Source organism: Cyprinodon variegatus, unplaced genomic scaffold (genome assembly GCF_000732505.1).
Source record: "Cyprinodon variegatus isolate N-32 unplaced genomic scaffold, C_variegatus-1.0 Scaffold1851, whole genome shotgun sequence".
NCBI lineage: Eukaryota > Metazoa > Chordata > Actinopteri > Cyprinodontiformes > Cyprinodontidae > Cyprinodon > Cyprinodon variegatus.
The window spans coordinates 42690-57362 of NW_015152304.1; the positions used below are offsets into that span (position 1 = coordinate 42690).

The 14673-nt window shown below is 39.9% G+C and overlaps 1 long non-coding RNA gene across 1 annotated transcript; it reads right to left on the reverse strand.

The window, feature by feature from the left end:
* Positions 1 to 2236: 2236 nt before the first annotated feature.
* LOC107104699 lies at positions 2237 to 7302 on the reverse strand. Its single transcript, XR_001482280.1, has 3 exons — positions 6940 to 7302; positions 6565 to 6718; positions 2237 to 2872 (listed from the first exon to the last, which is right to left on the reverse strand). It is a non-coding gene; the product is annotated as an uncharacterized LOC107104699 (long non-coding RNA).
* Positions 7303 to 14673: the final 7371 nt, after the last annotated feature.

The following is a 14673-nucleotide window of genomic DNA, read 5'->3' on the forward strand; positions in this document are numbered from 1 at the left end:
ATTAAATCCTACATCGGAGAACCAAGAATATGTCAGATGAGGTAAATGTCATGTTTGAATTGTTGCCTAACAACAACTTCAACCTGGTTACCTCTCGTGTTTGAAGGAAGCTCAGACTGCCGTAAAGTGGCGCTCTGTGTCACAGAACTCATTCAAAAACAGATCCTGCTCTTTCAGGTTTCACATGGGCAAGTTTTTTAGAAGGGACGCATACAACTCAAAACTCATTTAAGATATATCCAGTTAAGTTCTCAGCACAACACCTGGGTATATTTAAGGAAATAATCATGCAGTAACATCTCTCTTTACTAGTTACTGGATGCACTGGGTTTTATTTTGATGTATTAGAATGAAGAAAGCTAAATATATACTTACAGAAGATTTTTCAGATATTAATTTGTAACGAAGGTTAAAAAGATGTACTTTCTTCCATCTACTTTATAATTATGCTCTTTATGTTAGCTCATTTCATCCAACCGCGATAAAAGACCCACTGAAGTTTGTGGCTGCAACATGACAGAGTCTAGACAGATTCAAAGGATGTGAATACCTTTGCAAGACAACAAAGAAGCAGTCAGGAAGTCATTCATAGTAGCTGATGCGAACACTTTCTAATGTAGCCTCAGAAGTGCAAGTACATTAAAACAGAACCTAAGAAATTTGCAAAAATCTCATTAATTAGTCCAAATGAACCCTGGGGGGGTCACACATCTGAAGGAAAGTACCTCATGCCTCTTATTCTGACACTGACTCTCTTAGAAGCTTGGATCTGAGATCAACCTCAGTGTTTGGCAGACACACACACACCCCCAACACGCATACACACACATATGAGCTCTCTGCCCGAAGCAGAGGAAGCACAGGAAAGCAAATCCGCTGTGAAGGAATCAAAAAAACCAAACACTGCAGTAAGACAGACCACTCCTTACAATACAAGAGCTCAATGAATGCTAATGACCTGTAGTGATCATGTGAAAACTTACAAGGATAGATAGAAAGGGGTTTACTTACAGAATAAATCAGGCAGGATCAGAGGGACTGTGCCATATTATAGCTGTGGTGGTGAGTCAACAAGGGCACTGGGATCCGGGTCCACAGAGTTCCTGCACCTCGGCCGAGGGGTGAAGCGGATGGATGCCTGCAGGGGGAATTACAGGAATTGGCCCTTGTCATTAGAGGGGAGGCCGTATGGAGGAAATCTGGAGCAATCCAGTGTTTAGAACTCAGAGGAAAAAATAATCCATGTAGAGAAACAGCCGATGAAAAGGGAGGTTCAGTCCTTGTGTACAAAACAGAATGAGGGATTGATTGGGTGGGTGTTTTTCTTCTTTTCCTTTACTTAGAGAAAAAATAACAAGAGGCCATCTCGACAAATAGGAAAAGGAGGGGGTGAAAAGTCAGTCAATGAGAAGGGCTCCATCTTTTCCTTTTCCCTTTTTGTTTGTTGTTGTGGTCTTGTTCTGCTCTACTCAGTCTTGCTTTCACCCAGGGACTGCAGAGGGCTTATAGAAGTAACGGCAGCATCAGAAAATCAATCGCCTTGCCAAAAAACGAACGAGCATAAAGAAGTAAATGACAAGCAGATGAAGGGGAGGATTTCTGACACCTGCTCTCTCCCGCTCTCTCTGCCTCCCACCCTCTCTCTTTCCAACCTGGATTTCCTTTTTAGTACCAACCCTCCTTTGCTGTATATTAGGCAGTGAGAAGGGGGGGCCACTGACTTGGATGGATGCTGAAGGAGCCACAAACACAGGAATGCTTCTCTTCTCTTCTTAACTCCTCTGAAAACAGAGCGGAATGACAATGAAATGCAGAACGCCGGCTCTGCCAGCTCCGGGTGTCTGCTGCCTTTTTGCCTGACACTTAGGCTGTGTAGCTGTCTTCCTTTCTGTCACAGAGCTTCTCTGTCAATCCTTACAGGTGTCTGTTTACTGGGCCATAGTTTGGTTCAAACACCAGCATGCAGAGCCAGCAGCTTCAGACCAGACATAAACCTCAACTTCTGCTCAAGCCACCCCTCACCTCTGGCTGAAATCTTCCCACCCATGGCGTTAACTACTCCCCAAAACAACCCAGACAAATTACAGAAGGTCTAAAAAAAAAAAAAGAGGATTGTGGACAATCCAAGTTAATTCTGCTATTTTCTCTGACTCTCTCCTTTTGGCTGTACCCTTTTATCTGTTATTTTCTCCACCTGTCCCTCTGTTTTCTGCCCCCCCACCCCACCCCACCCTCCTCTTTCTCAGCGGCTGTCTTCTTACTCGTTATCTATTCTGGACAGTGTGTCCCTCTTCCCTCTCCGTCACTGAGGGAGGATGAAGAAGAATGGTGCTGCTTCATAATGTATTTTTCTGCAATGTAAGAGAAAGAACAGGAAATCTGAGGAAAAACATACAAGCTGCTCCTTCGGAAAAAAAATAAATAAAATAAAACTAGCCTCCAGGGGTTTAATTTTCAATTACTCGCTTTTGCCCACAAACGAATGTGGGGAAAGTGATCCAGCTCGGAAATGCGCCCCAAAGTGTCGTAACCTCAACAAAATATCCAGCTGATAAATCCACACACGTCCAAAAGCTCTGAACCACTGCTCAAGCATCACTGCATCATATTTCATTGCGGATGAAGTTCAAGCAGCTTAATTGCTCAACGCATTGACTGGTTTGTAACACGTTGACTCCTCTGAGGCCTTCTTATCTCTGTTTTCTGCAGACAGCTCCAGGCAAACCCCTACTTCAACTCTGCAGGCTTAGCCCTGGCTTGAGTGGATGGCTGGAGTTGGTGGAGGCGCTTAGGTGTGGAAAGCTTTCTGCTGAAGGGAACACGTTGGTCTCCATGCTGCCCATTTGGTGTCCATTGCTCCAAGGGTTTGGGTCTAGAAAAGAGAAGAAGAGGTAAAAAGTACAAAAGAAGAGGAGCAAGAGTGCATGAAAGGTTAGGTTGGCGGCATTTGTGTCACTTTGCCTTATCCCGTATGTCATTCTCCTGCCTGTCACACTCCTCCCAAGCTGTCGTCCTGCTGTCTATTCTGTCCTTGTCACTCCTTCTCCGACTCTGTTGCTTGTTTGCTCCTTAGTCCTCAGCACTCACGCTAAGATTTGATCCCATCGCTCTTCTAACAAGCTCATCTTCACACAGTCTCCACATGACATCTCTTCTATTGTGTGCAATTTAATAACTACACCTTTGCAACTTCCATGCAATTCTTTTTGCTTTCTTCTTTTCCCTCAAATCTATCCCCTAAAATGCATCAGGTGAAGCAGGGCAAGACTGGATCTTAGCAGGAGTCAGGCGCAGATTTAGTTAAGGTGTTTTGCTTTATTTCAAATTTAAATCTTGCTATAAACAACAGGAAAAATTCCATCCTGAGTGTCAGCAGAGAACAAAAGACTGCAGGACCCCGCATTCTTCGCAAACAGTATAATGTCACCAGTGAGCCGAATAAATGCATACACTTGGAGATTCTGGAAGTGTTATAACCTTGAGTAGAAATGCCATGGTTTCAAGGTATCACCACATTTGCATAAAAATAAAAAAACAAATATGTATAACAGGTTCCAGCTGCCTTGGATTTAAAACAAGAGAGCAGAATGCTGCTAAAATAATGTCAATTATTGACTATTGCAGTTAAAAAAGTTATAAGTATAACATTTGTTTATAGTTATTGTAAAAGTATATGTACACTTAAGCAAATATATGATATAAACATATTTATTATGTGCCATATGTAGCATCTCAAAACCAAAACAAGCTGATGTAAGTTAGTCAATTAGTTGAGCTAACTGTTAAGGTAGAACTTGCAGTCCTAACAGGCAATTGTGGTTTACAAAAGTGGTTTAAATATTTTGTTTGTTTGTTTTTTCCTTTTCTTTTTTTATTGTAGTGGGGGAAATTTAAATATAAGCACAGAAACAAGTAAGGGGGGCTAAGTCTTAGTTCTCCATCCAAGCACGGCTCCAGTTACCCTGACACACTTTCTCTGTCATCTTACCAGGAGAACCAATCGACATGCTTGTTCAAAGGTTGTTCAACTTTTTTTCTAAGAATTTTAAGATATAAAAAAGAAAAAGAAATGTGTTGAGGGTTCTTTGATAGGGGATAGCAGCTTCGAATCGAGCTGAAAGTAAAAAAAAATTACAAGGTTATACCAATGTGTGCTTTAAATTGCATGTCTCTCACCTATATCAGATTTCTATTCACATCAAAGTAAGTGCATCAGAGCATATGCTGATTGATGATGCATGGTGGGAGTTTTGAGTTTTGATGCTTTTAGTGAAAGGGAGAAAAGCACAAAAAAGTAAAAGATTTATAATATGACTAGAAGCTTACTAACCTTATTGAAAGGACTTTAAATTACAGAAAAGTTTGTAGAATTTCAGCGCACAGAAGTCCTGATTATTAGTTCTATAAGTGAACTTCTGTTTGAATCAAGAAAAAATTTGCTGGTGATTTTAAGCAAAAGTAAAACAAATTATGTTGGTCAGGTTATGCTGTATGGATGCTAAAGACAACACTTTTATAATATGATCATTTAAAATATCTATGCATTAATGCAAAGATGCCCTGTGATAGACTGGCAACCTGTCCAGGGTTTACCCTGCCTTTCACTCATTGGCTGCTGGAGATAAATGGATGGATGGATGGACAGACGGATGGATGGATGGATGGTAGTAAAATTATTTCAATGTCGTTAACATCAGAAGGCAGATTTTTACAAACTAACATTTTATTAAGGGAAATATTTCCATAGTCAACCTCTTTTAGATTGCAGGCTGCTTTACACATTTAAAACAAAAGCATTGCTTCATCATGGGCTGCATTTGATGACTCCTGATATCATTACTTACTTAGTTTCCCATTGTTCTTGTCTTAAAATGTGATAAACACTTTTAAGTCCTCCTTATTTGACATATTCCTTTCTGTTTCTTCTCTAAATGCCTACTTTGTGAAGTCCTCTTCCCTTCAAATCAAACAATCAATCATGCAGGGCACCACTGAGTGACAAAACGCTCACTTTTTAAATCCTTTTTTTTATAACTGGGGAATGTGCATCAGCCCACCACTCAAGCTTTCTCACAGACTCCCCTTCTCCAACCACCCTGGGCAACTGTCACCTTATTTTTCATGAAAAAATGCCACTATCCATTAATCTTCCTCCTCAAGGTAGTGATTATTCTAAAAAGACAGGTTGCGCACAGGTGCAAATCTAATTCTGGTTTTAATATAAAGAGACTTAGATTCCTGCTGTTTCCTTTCCTTACCTTCATTTTTTTTTTACTTTTTTAAATCACACCATCTTTGGTTAAACAGAAAAGACAATTAGCATGATTTAAAAATAGCACCAAGGTGTCATATCTTACTGAACAGGTTGTCTTGTCTCCCTGTTACTATGCAACAGTTAGCACCTGTTGAATATGAAAAATTAAAATCAGAGAAAAACTCCCTCTGCTCACAGTTTTCTAATAGGTTTCCCTTTTTAATTCAAAAAAGAAACATTAAAAAATGCTTATCCATGCAGTTGTTATATTAGCTCTTTTACGAACTCATTAAACTGGCATCTCCTGACAGAGCACAATAAGGCAAAGGTTCATTTGCAATAAAGCATCACAGGCTTTTCAGTTTATCAGCTGCAATCAATACGACTCTGTGGATAGATATGGCTCTCCTCTGACACCGTATTCTCCGAGGAGCGTTTAGGACGGCAGTCTGACTGCTCCTACACACTTAGTTAGGTCAGAGCTCAGTGTCCGCTGTTGTGTGTCCCTCCGCTGGGAACATTTGCATGCCATGTCATTGCAGGTGTGAAGAGATTTAGATGGGTGTGAATTGGTGTGCAGAAGGTATATCAGTGTGAAGTTCAAAGAAATGAGAAGGGGTGGGCCATGTGTCACATCTGTCATCCTGCAGGCAATTAATTACACTGATCTACCTCATAACCTTTTGTTTGTTTGGGCCAAAACCCTGAGGCTGACAGAGATCCAGGCAAACACCAAAAATAAGGACCAAAAAAAGGGTGATTGACACATGCACAGAAACAGCAATCCTCTCATACACACACACAGCAATCACTGCTGATTGGCTGTGTCAGGATAGACTCTAACATCTCTGCTGAGCCTGAATTCAAACAGAATGTGGAGAAGAGCTGGAAGAGAGAGGAAGAGGGGGGGAGGGGGGAGGGGAGACACCACCGAGGAGGGAGAGCGGTAAAGAGGGAATGCAGGTAGTGGTGGTGGAGTGGTATGGAGGGGGGCAAGGGCAAAAATGAAGTGAGCCAGAGCAATTTTAACCAAATCCATCAGACTGGACAGTTCTGTTTTGGGAATGATGGAGGGGTGTAGGGATGGGAGGAGATGGAGGGGAAACAGGTGGAGCACTGGCAGGGTGAGTGGGTGAGACACAGGAAAAACAGAGGGAGCCCCTAAGAAGTACAAAAAAAAAATAAAGGTTGTAAATAAAAACTATAATGAGAGGTAGATGAGTTAACTGGTGAGATGTGGCACATTTAAGAACGATGAGGATGGAGTGATGGAGGTGGGGAGGATGAGGGGGAAGGGGAGAGACACTCACCCATTTCAGCGGGCTCTCCTCAGGCAAGCACAATCCCTGCTCTGTGATCCCATCCTGGGGAAAAGGCGCAGCGAGATCCTGGAGCTCCCTCCGCTGAATACCAATGGAGCTGCTATTATCAGCTTACACACACTGACTCACACACACCCCGGCACTGAGGAAGAGGCACAAACGCACAGTCAAGTCTGGGCTGCTTGTTCAAATCAAAGGGGGAAAAATACTATTTGACACTGCATGTCACAACAGAAAAATCATTGGTGTGCTTCCCCTTTTTTTTTTCATTTTATCTGGTTTCTTGATGGAAAAAAAAGCCATCAGAAGCAGCCTGAAACATTCATTCAAACACGCTCCTTCCCTGCCTGTGTCCGTACTTACTGAGAGTATATTTAAAATCCCTCTGAGTCCCACCGTTGACTCTGTTCCGGCTCACAGCTCTCCTTCCAAGAGAGAGAAACGAGTTGTCCGTTTTTGATTTTTTTTTCCTTTCCTTTTTCTCCCGGTGGTTTCCTTGCAACACTAATGCAGAGATACTCGCTCATTAAGGCAAATACTTCATCCTTTATACATGGTATCCATCCAGATTTTCTTTGTCAGTTTGTTGATTTAGGTCCAGTCCATCCGCCGTCTTGAGGACTTTGCTGTGATTCTGCGTTCACTCAGTCACGCTCCCTCTCTGCTCAATAGTACAGCCATACCTCCTTGGCTCTCTCCAATCTAATCAGCTCTCTCACTCTCACACACACACGCTTCCCTCTCCCTCTTTTCTCCTTCCCAACACCCACTCCTTTACTCCTCTTTTCTCGCTCCCTCCAAGGTATTTTTCTATAAGATGAATATTTGCCCCCCCTCTCTCCTCATCCTTTCTTCTTTCTGTCAGTTCATCTGATAAGGCGTTTGAAACAAGGGCATGACTGCTCATAAAGAGACAACCCACATCTGAGGCATCTCCACACATCTAGCGTATCGTTGATAGGAGGAAATCAGGGAGATGCGTTACAACCTCGGCCAGGATGAACTGGGCTAACAAAGTTTGACGTGGCTCCATGCTCGGGGTGACAAACACCATCAAACCACCACACGACTCGCCTCATAGCCGATCTACGCACACAGAGTGAATCAATGAGAGCACTCTTACAGCTTCACAAATCTTAACAGTAAAACCCAGAGGTATTTATACCCCTGCTTCACTTAGATTTAAAGTCATGTTTTGATACTACCAGCATATTTGTTCTGACATTAGGTACTATTGACATTTAAGAGTTTCTTTGCAACTCTAAAATGTGAAAAAACTGGAGTCTGATGGCTCTGAAGATTAGATAATGTATTAATAGAATAGAATAGAATAGAATAGAATAGAATAGAATAGAATAGAATAGAATAGAATAGAATAGAATAGAATAGAATAATCCTTCAGTGGTCAGTTGCAAGTGACAAAATTAACACCTATAATTATGTTTTATAACAGCCACAACAGACTTTACAGCCAGAATCCACAGATATTAGTGACTAAAATGCACACAACAATGTTACCTCTCTTTAAAAATGTTAATGTATTTTCAGTCTGAAAATATATACATAGACCTAATGGGTGACGAGTATTTGCAGGTTTTGACAAAGGATTAATGCTTTCAAACTTTGTTTTTAAGATGTTTGCAGCATTCAACAGCTATTGAGTTTAGAAACAATTTTATTTTGGGCTTAAGATTTAGTAAGTTCATTCAAATCATACCACAGTAGTGGATCTAAATAATTAAGTCAGTGTACTGCATGTATAGCTCACCCCAAACATAAAAAGCAATCATATGACAACAGTCAATAACCAGAGCAATAAACAGACTAAGGGGAAGCTTAAGTGGCTAAAGGAAGAAATTAAAGATTTAATTAAAATGGAAAAGACTTTTGGAGATCTCTACACATTTTGAGACTCTATATCAACATTGTACTTAGCTTTATAGAAGTACAACCTTTCTGTATGCTGCCAAGCTCTGGAGGAGCACATCTGATTAAGAAAAACCTGTTAGGATGTACAGCAGCCCAAGCCTCCAGCTTTCTTTGAACTGGCACTTGCGAAAAAATATGGTGTCCAGCCCATAAAAAAGGGTGTTTTACACCAATATGGAGGGGAAAGTTGGTGACCAAGACAGAAGTCCCTGATCCAAAGCCAACTCCCTCAGCCTGGATCTAAATCCACTAATGACAGTAAGTAATCGTACAGCTACTGAATAAAGTAAAGTAAGACCAAATTTAACTTTTGGCAGCAATGAAAAGAAATGTTTGGAGTGGTATAGTGGACATTGTACTGTGAGGCATGGTGGTGGCAGTAACATGCTAAGGAGCTACTTTCTCAACAGCAGAACTGATGTATGTCACTGTTGTTAGCCTTAAAAAAAATATGACAGAAAATCTTCAAAAGTTGCAGGCATTTTATTGGCAAACTCCTGAGTAACAAAAATGTATCTGTTTGACATAAACTGCATAATCATTTAACAGCAAAAAGCAAATAAATAAGTTCTTAAACAAACTGGAAAAATGAATCACTTTTCAGAGAAACCGGTTTGTTATTTTTTAAGAGAGCGTTGCAGATCCCCTGATGGAGAATAAAAATGTTTTCATATTACTGAAATAGGGGAAACTGTTTTAATGAAAATGCAAAATGATAATGTCAGCTCCAATGATTGTAATAATGAAAACACAGCAGGACGGGTTGTAATGAATTTTGAACTGTGTCATTTGAACTCTTGCTTTGCATTGTGCATACATGCCATAGTTTTATACGCACCCATAGCATCATTACTCCTCTCACCAGAGCGCTCTGACACTTAATGCAGGACACCGTTGAATGAAGCTGACACCCTTTGCAGTGTTTATAATGTAAAGTCATATAAGGCACAGCTTCACAACAGCATGCACCAACAGCAAGTAGACAGCAGCCTGCAGTGACGCTGCTCACACTATGCGTTGTTCCATTTCCCACCTTCATCACCCGGCATTTCCAGTCCCCATAGCTGCAGCGGGATCCGAGGCTCTCTGCCCAGTCCGAGTTATGTTTTCGATATAGATCTTTTCCTTAACCTTAACCCCCATGAGCTCTTTGTGTCCTCTAAAGCTATTAAACCCACCACAGCGTGTTGAATCATTGATTTTGTCACTGCACATGAGGTGGCTTTTTAATTGCTAGAGTCAACACTCTCTTGGCTAACAACTGCATTTGTGAGTTATGCTTTAAAGAGATAATAAGTCATAACATCCAATCAAATTGTCAGACCAGCACCAGAATCTATTAGTAATCAACTCCCATTCATTATTTGAACGCAGAGCGGCATGGTGTGGCTTCTGTGTGTCTCCAGCCGGAGATGGGAGCCTTTGGAAAAATCAAAACTGGTTTGTCCACCAAGCTGTCGCCTAATCAAACGAGGAAGCAAAAATAGCATGTGACAATGCTGAGCTGTCTCCTCTATTTTGCTTTCAAATGGCCTCCGCCCCCACACCATTCATCATCATCATGTTTTCACCTATTCACTTTGCATCTCGTAAAATAATGCGCATCTCAAGATGTCTGTGTCCAGTGGGCGGACATTGCTGGATCACCTATTACTCACTCATGCTTGATCCTATTAGACTGCAGCCATGTCACGCAAGTGTTTCCCTAAGGTTACGCAGGCTATGTGGTGTGTCTGTGTGGACAGTGGGATGCATCTGTTGCTCAAATGCTCAGTTCGTAGGTTCAAAATAAATTTTTTTGGAATAAGCACATGGATTGCTTATGTCTGTAGGGCTTTGAAGGGTGCCGAACGCAGCCTTACCCCCGGCTGTGACCCTCAGCTGCAGTTTTCAGGGAGTCGGGAGGAATCTCCATGGGCTGTCTCTCCCATTCCATCAAACACGCTGACACACGGCCTGCAGCACCAGGGTGTGTTTGTTCGAGGTCTAATTCTCCCTTAGACTAATTTTTCTCTACTTCTTCTTTTAAATTCTGCCTTGCTAAAGGTTTTATATAAATCAAATGTTTTTTTCAAAAAATTTTTCACATTAAACCACAAACTTCTGTGTATTGTAGGAATTTTATGTTATGGATCAAATAAAAGAAGTACATAACTCTCAAGGGGAGGAAATACGTGGCCTTTAGAATTCATTATTAAAATTATCTAGGATGCGGTGGGACTCAGTCATTAAAACACACACATATATTCTTCGTTCATTCTTTTATTTGTTCACTTGCTAACCATAACCCCTCACTTTAAAGATCCAAACACAGAGGCCAAAATAAAAAAAATTTGAAAAATTAAGCCGTTTCTAAAGAGTTCTTTAACTGGGTTTTAAAAAGACCCAGTTTGGGCGATAGCATCATGGTCCAAAGGAAGCTGGTTGCAATGTGCTGATGTCAAGAGTCATTTTAGCATTTTAGCTGCGTGTTTATGATGTGTAAGCTGACTGGAAGATCTCAGTGACATTCCACTCACACAAACACTTAGAATTTCATATGGATAAGGATGCATGAGGCTAGAGATAGATTGAACTTTTTTTTAATGAACTGGGAGCCAATGTTAAGCATAAAAATTGCAATAATGTACGACACTGGGAGTTTTCTAGTTGTGTTTTAAACAAGCTGAAGGTGATTTAGGTTTAGAGATATAGACAACATAATAATAACAGAATCAGGTGATGAAAGCATGAATGGCATTTCCCAGGTCAGCACAATTGGAGAAAGGTTCAACTTAATGACATTCTAAGGAGTTAACACAATCATTTCAATCTGAAGGGCTGAAGCAGGAACACATCTGAAACATGTAGTACAATGGTCCCCAAGGAAAAGGGTTTGGCTTTAAAATGAATTTTGCAAATATGCTTGTTTGTCGAGACACTTCCAAAAAACTATAAACCAGTATTAGTCATGGCCAGAATTTTCCAGCTGAGCTGTGGATTTCTGCAGCTCCTCCAGAATATCAATAGGTTAGCTTGTTTGCTCCTCTGATTAATGCTTTCCTTGAATGACCTGTGAGTTGAACTTTATTTGTTATGTTTTCACTGCAACATTGCTTTTTCCTGACCTGTGTAGAGTGTGCGGTGTTTCTCGGCCTGTATTCATCAGTCCAGTAATGCTCTCTAAAAGCTAAACATTTTCTTTATCTTCACAGTTATGCACCCATGTATGTCTATCTATCTCACAAATAATAAAAAACACTTTAAGGTCAATAAAACTCCAATTTATATTAAATTGTGACTGAATCTATTAGATAAGCATTTTATAGAGAATGAATTTAATATTGAACAATATAACTTCCATTAATGGAATAAAGACGTTCGCTTTTACAATTAATGGCTGTTAGGCCTTAGTGAATCCAGTGAAATTCTGCTGTCACTCTCTGTTCTCCACTCTCTAAATATGCATTCAACAGCTGTCTCTCTCTCTCATCTCCATCCCACACCACTTTGCTCTTGACAAATTGATGTGCAGCACTTTTACATAACAACTAACTAATATACACACAGACGCATGCACACTTAAAACCCCATCCACTGAATAAATGTGACCCTAACTCAGCCATTACACATACACTGAGGAGCAGGTGTTAAAAGCCCAGTGTCTGCCATCGCTAATGCATGTTTGTATTTCCTTAATTTTATGTTTGTTGAACACAAATGCAGTTCCGTTGTTAACTATTGCTTGGTAAGCATGAAAAGGAGGGGAAGTAAAGGGAAGAAGTAGACCAAAGGAGGAGGTGGGGGGGATTGACATTCTGCCCGAGTTCTACGCTTTGCTCGTGGAATAATGATTAGCTCCTCTGCATTCCAGTCACATATGCTTCACTATCAATGAGGGGAGGAGGAAGGTGCAACTGTGAGGGAGGGGACTGAAAGGCAGGAGAGAGGGGAGGTGGGAGGGACGATGAGAGGTGGAGGCGTCATGCAGGCAAACACAAGGTGAGCAGGGAAGAAACACATGAGAAAAGTGAAAGGATAAAGCAGGATAGGGCAGAGCAGTGAATGCGGCTGATGCAGTAAGGTAAGGTAATGTCTGGGGCAAATAAATCCAATGCAACACATAAACTGACTGAAGCTTCTGCAATGCGCACGCACACACACACACACACACACACACACACACACACACACATATATATATATATATATATATATATATATATACACATTACACAATAAAAACTATGTGCCTGGAGACTACTTTGTCAAAGTCATAGCAGGTACAGCCAGCTCAGCAAAGACAGTAGCAGAGGCTGCATCGCAACAGGAAAGCAGTGGGAAGTTATTTTTAAGAGTGACAAAATATGCTAGAAAGAGAAAAAAAGAAGCATATGAGAGCAACAAATACATAATTTTAAGGAATAGCGAATCATAAAAGTCTGCTGTTACTTAAATAGGTCAATCGTGCATTAATAAGTACAACATTATAATCAAGCTTGGGAATCGGCCGCAGCCAGCTGAGCTGGTCTGTGCTTAATAAATTACAGAATAAAAGACTGGATTATGCTTCTGATTTAATTTTCAAGAGAAGGTGACAATTTCCAGCTAGTATTTTAATATCATATAATCTGGCATCGTTTAGTGTGACGGATGGCAGGGTTTCCTTTTAACACGAGCAGCAGAGAAGGTAGATGTTTCGTTTTAGACGGTAAACACACATTTAGAGTGTTAAGTGAGAGCATGGATGAGTGTTTTTACAACTTTATCGTGTTGCAGTTAAACTAACATAATCACCATAAATGTCTCCTGAGCTGCGAACAAGAAAGAAATATGAATATGGTAAAGCAGCTACTGAAAATATCAAGGGAGGCATAACTCAAAGCAACAATTAGAAAACAAAACCTAGAGCGGGGTCGGATACGTCATATCTCTTTGTTGGTGCATATGTTGAAATGAGAATAAATAAAATACTTATGTCTTCTAACATAAAGACACTCCATAATATTTTATGCAGGAGCATATAGTGCAGAGTTGCACATGCAGTGCATTGAACTTAGTGTGATTTATGATCTTGTCTTTGTCCTGTAGAATTATTAGTACATGTGATATTCACTGTAAATTGTTTGACCTTTAATGGCTGCATGCAAGCTCTGCTGAGTTATTTAAGCTGTCGTGTACACACTGTATTTCATTGTTTTCAGTTCATTCTTCAGTAGCTGGATACCATTTACTTTATAATGTTTAATATATATTTAAATAAATAAAAAAATTTATCTATAGAGAATTCCTATAAAATCATCCAAAGAATACGTACGTAAAGATAAAAAGGATAAGCATGTATTTGCTGTATGTCTTTCATTATAGTTTTTTTAAATCATATAGATATACATCTCTCATGCATCACTATCTAGTTTCTTAATAGGTTTCTGAAAGCTATCAACATGCATTAAAGAGGTGTTTTAATTTAAGATACAATAAGTAATTTCTGGTACATTTCATAACATTACACTGATGGGCTTTCTGATTCAACACCAGCAAACACACAAACACTGTGTTGAGAATTCAAGAACATGGTTCTTTTTTTTATTTCTGGTGATTGACTAGTTCGGTTCCCGCAGACGTTTGTTGTGTTGGCAAAATAAATCATTACCAGAAAATCGGTCCATGTATGTCTGTGCTAAAGGGAGGCTAGTCCAAGGAGCATTTTGAACTACTTTCTCATTTCATGATTACATTTCATACATGATTTGATACATGAGGTTTTTAGTATTTCACATCAATTGGGAGAAACATGGACATGTTATGCAATAACTTTGCTTTCAATGTCCGCCCTTGGGGGTTGGTAAGTGTGTTTTTAAATCAGATTAATTTTGGACTATCATATCGTATAGATACATATCACAACTTTCTTTCAAAATGTAATTATAAATATATTAAATATTAGTAATAATGATCCTTTAACTCAAACATATTTCAGCTAAAAGCTCTTAATTAAACTAGTAAAACTAAACTAAAATGTACACAAAAAAGGATTGAAAAGTGGTTGAAAGCTATGGTCCCTAAAATGATGCCATGATATCAATATTTGATATGGATTTTAAGTTTGTGAACTAAAGTTTATCTGTGTCATGATGGGTTCAGAAAAGCCCAATATGCAGAACACAACGGAGACAGATGAAAAGTTTA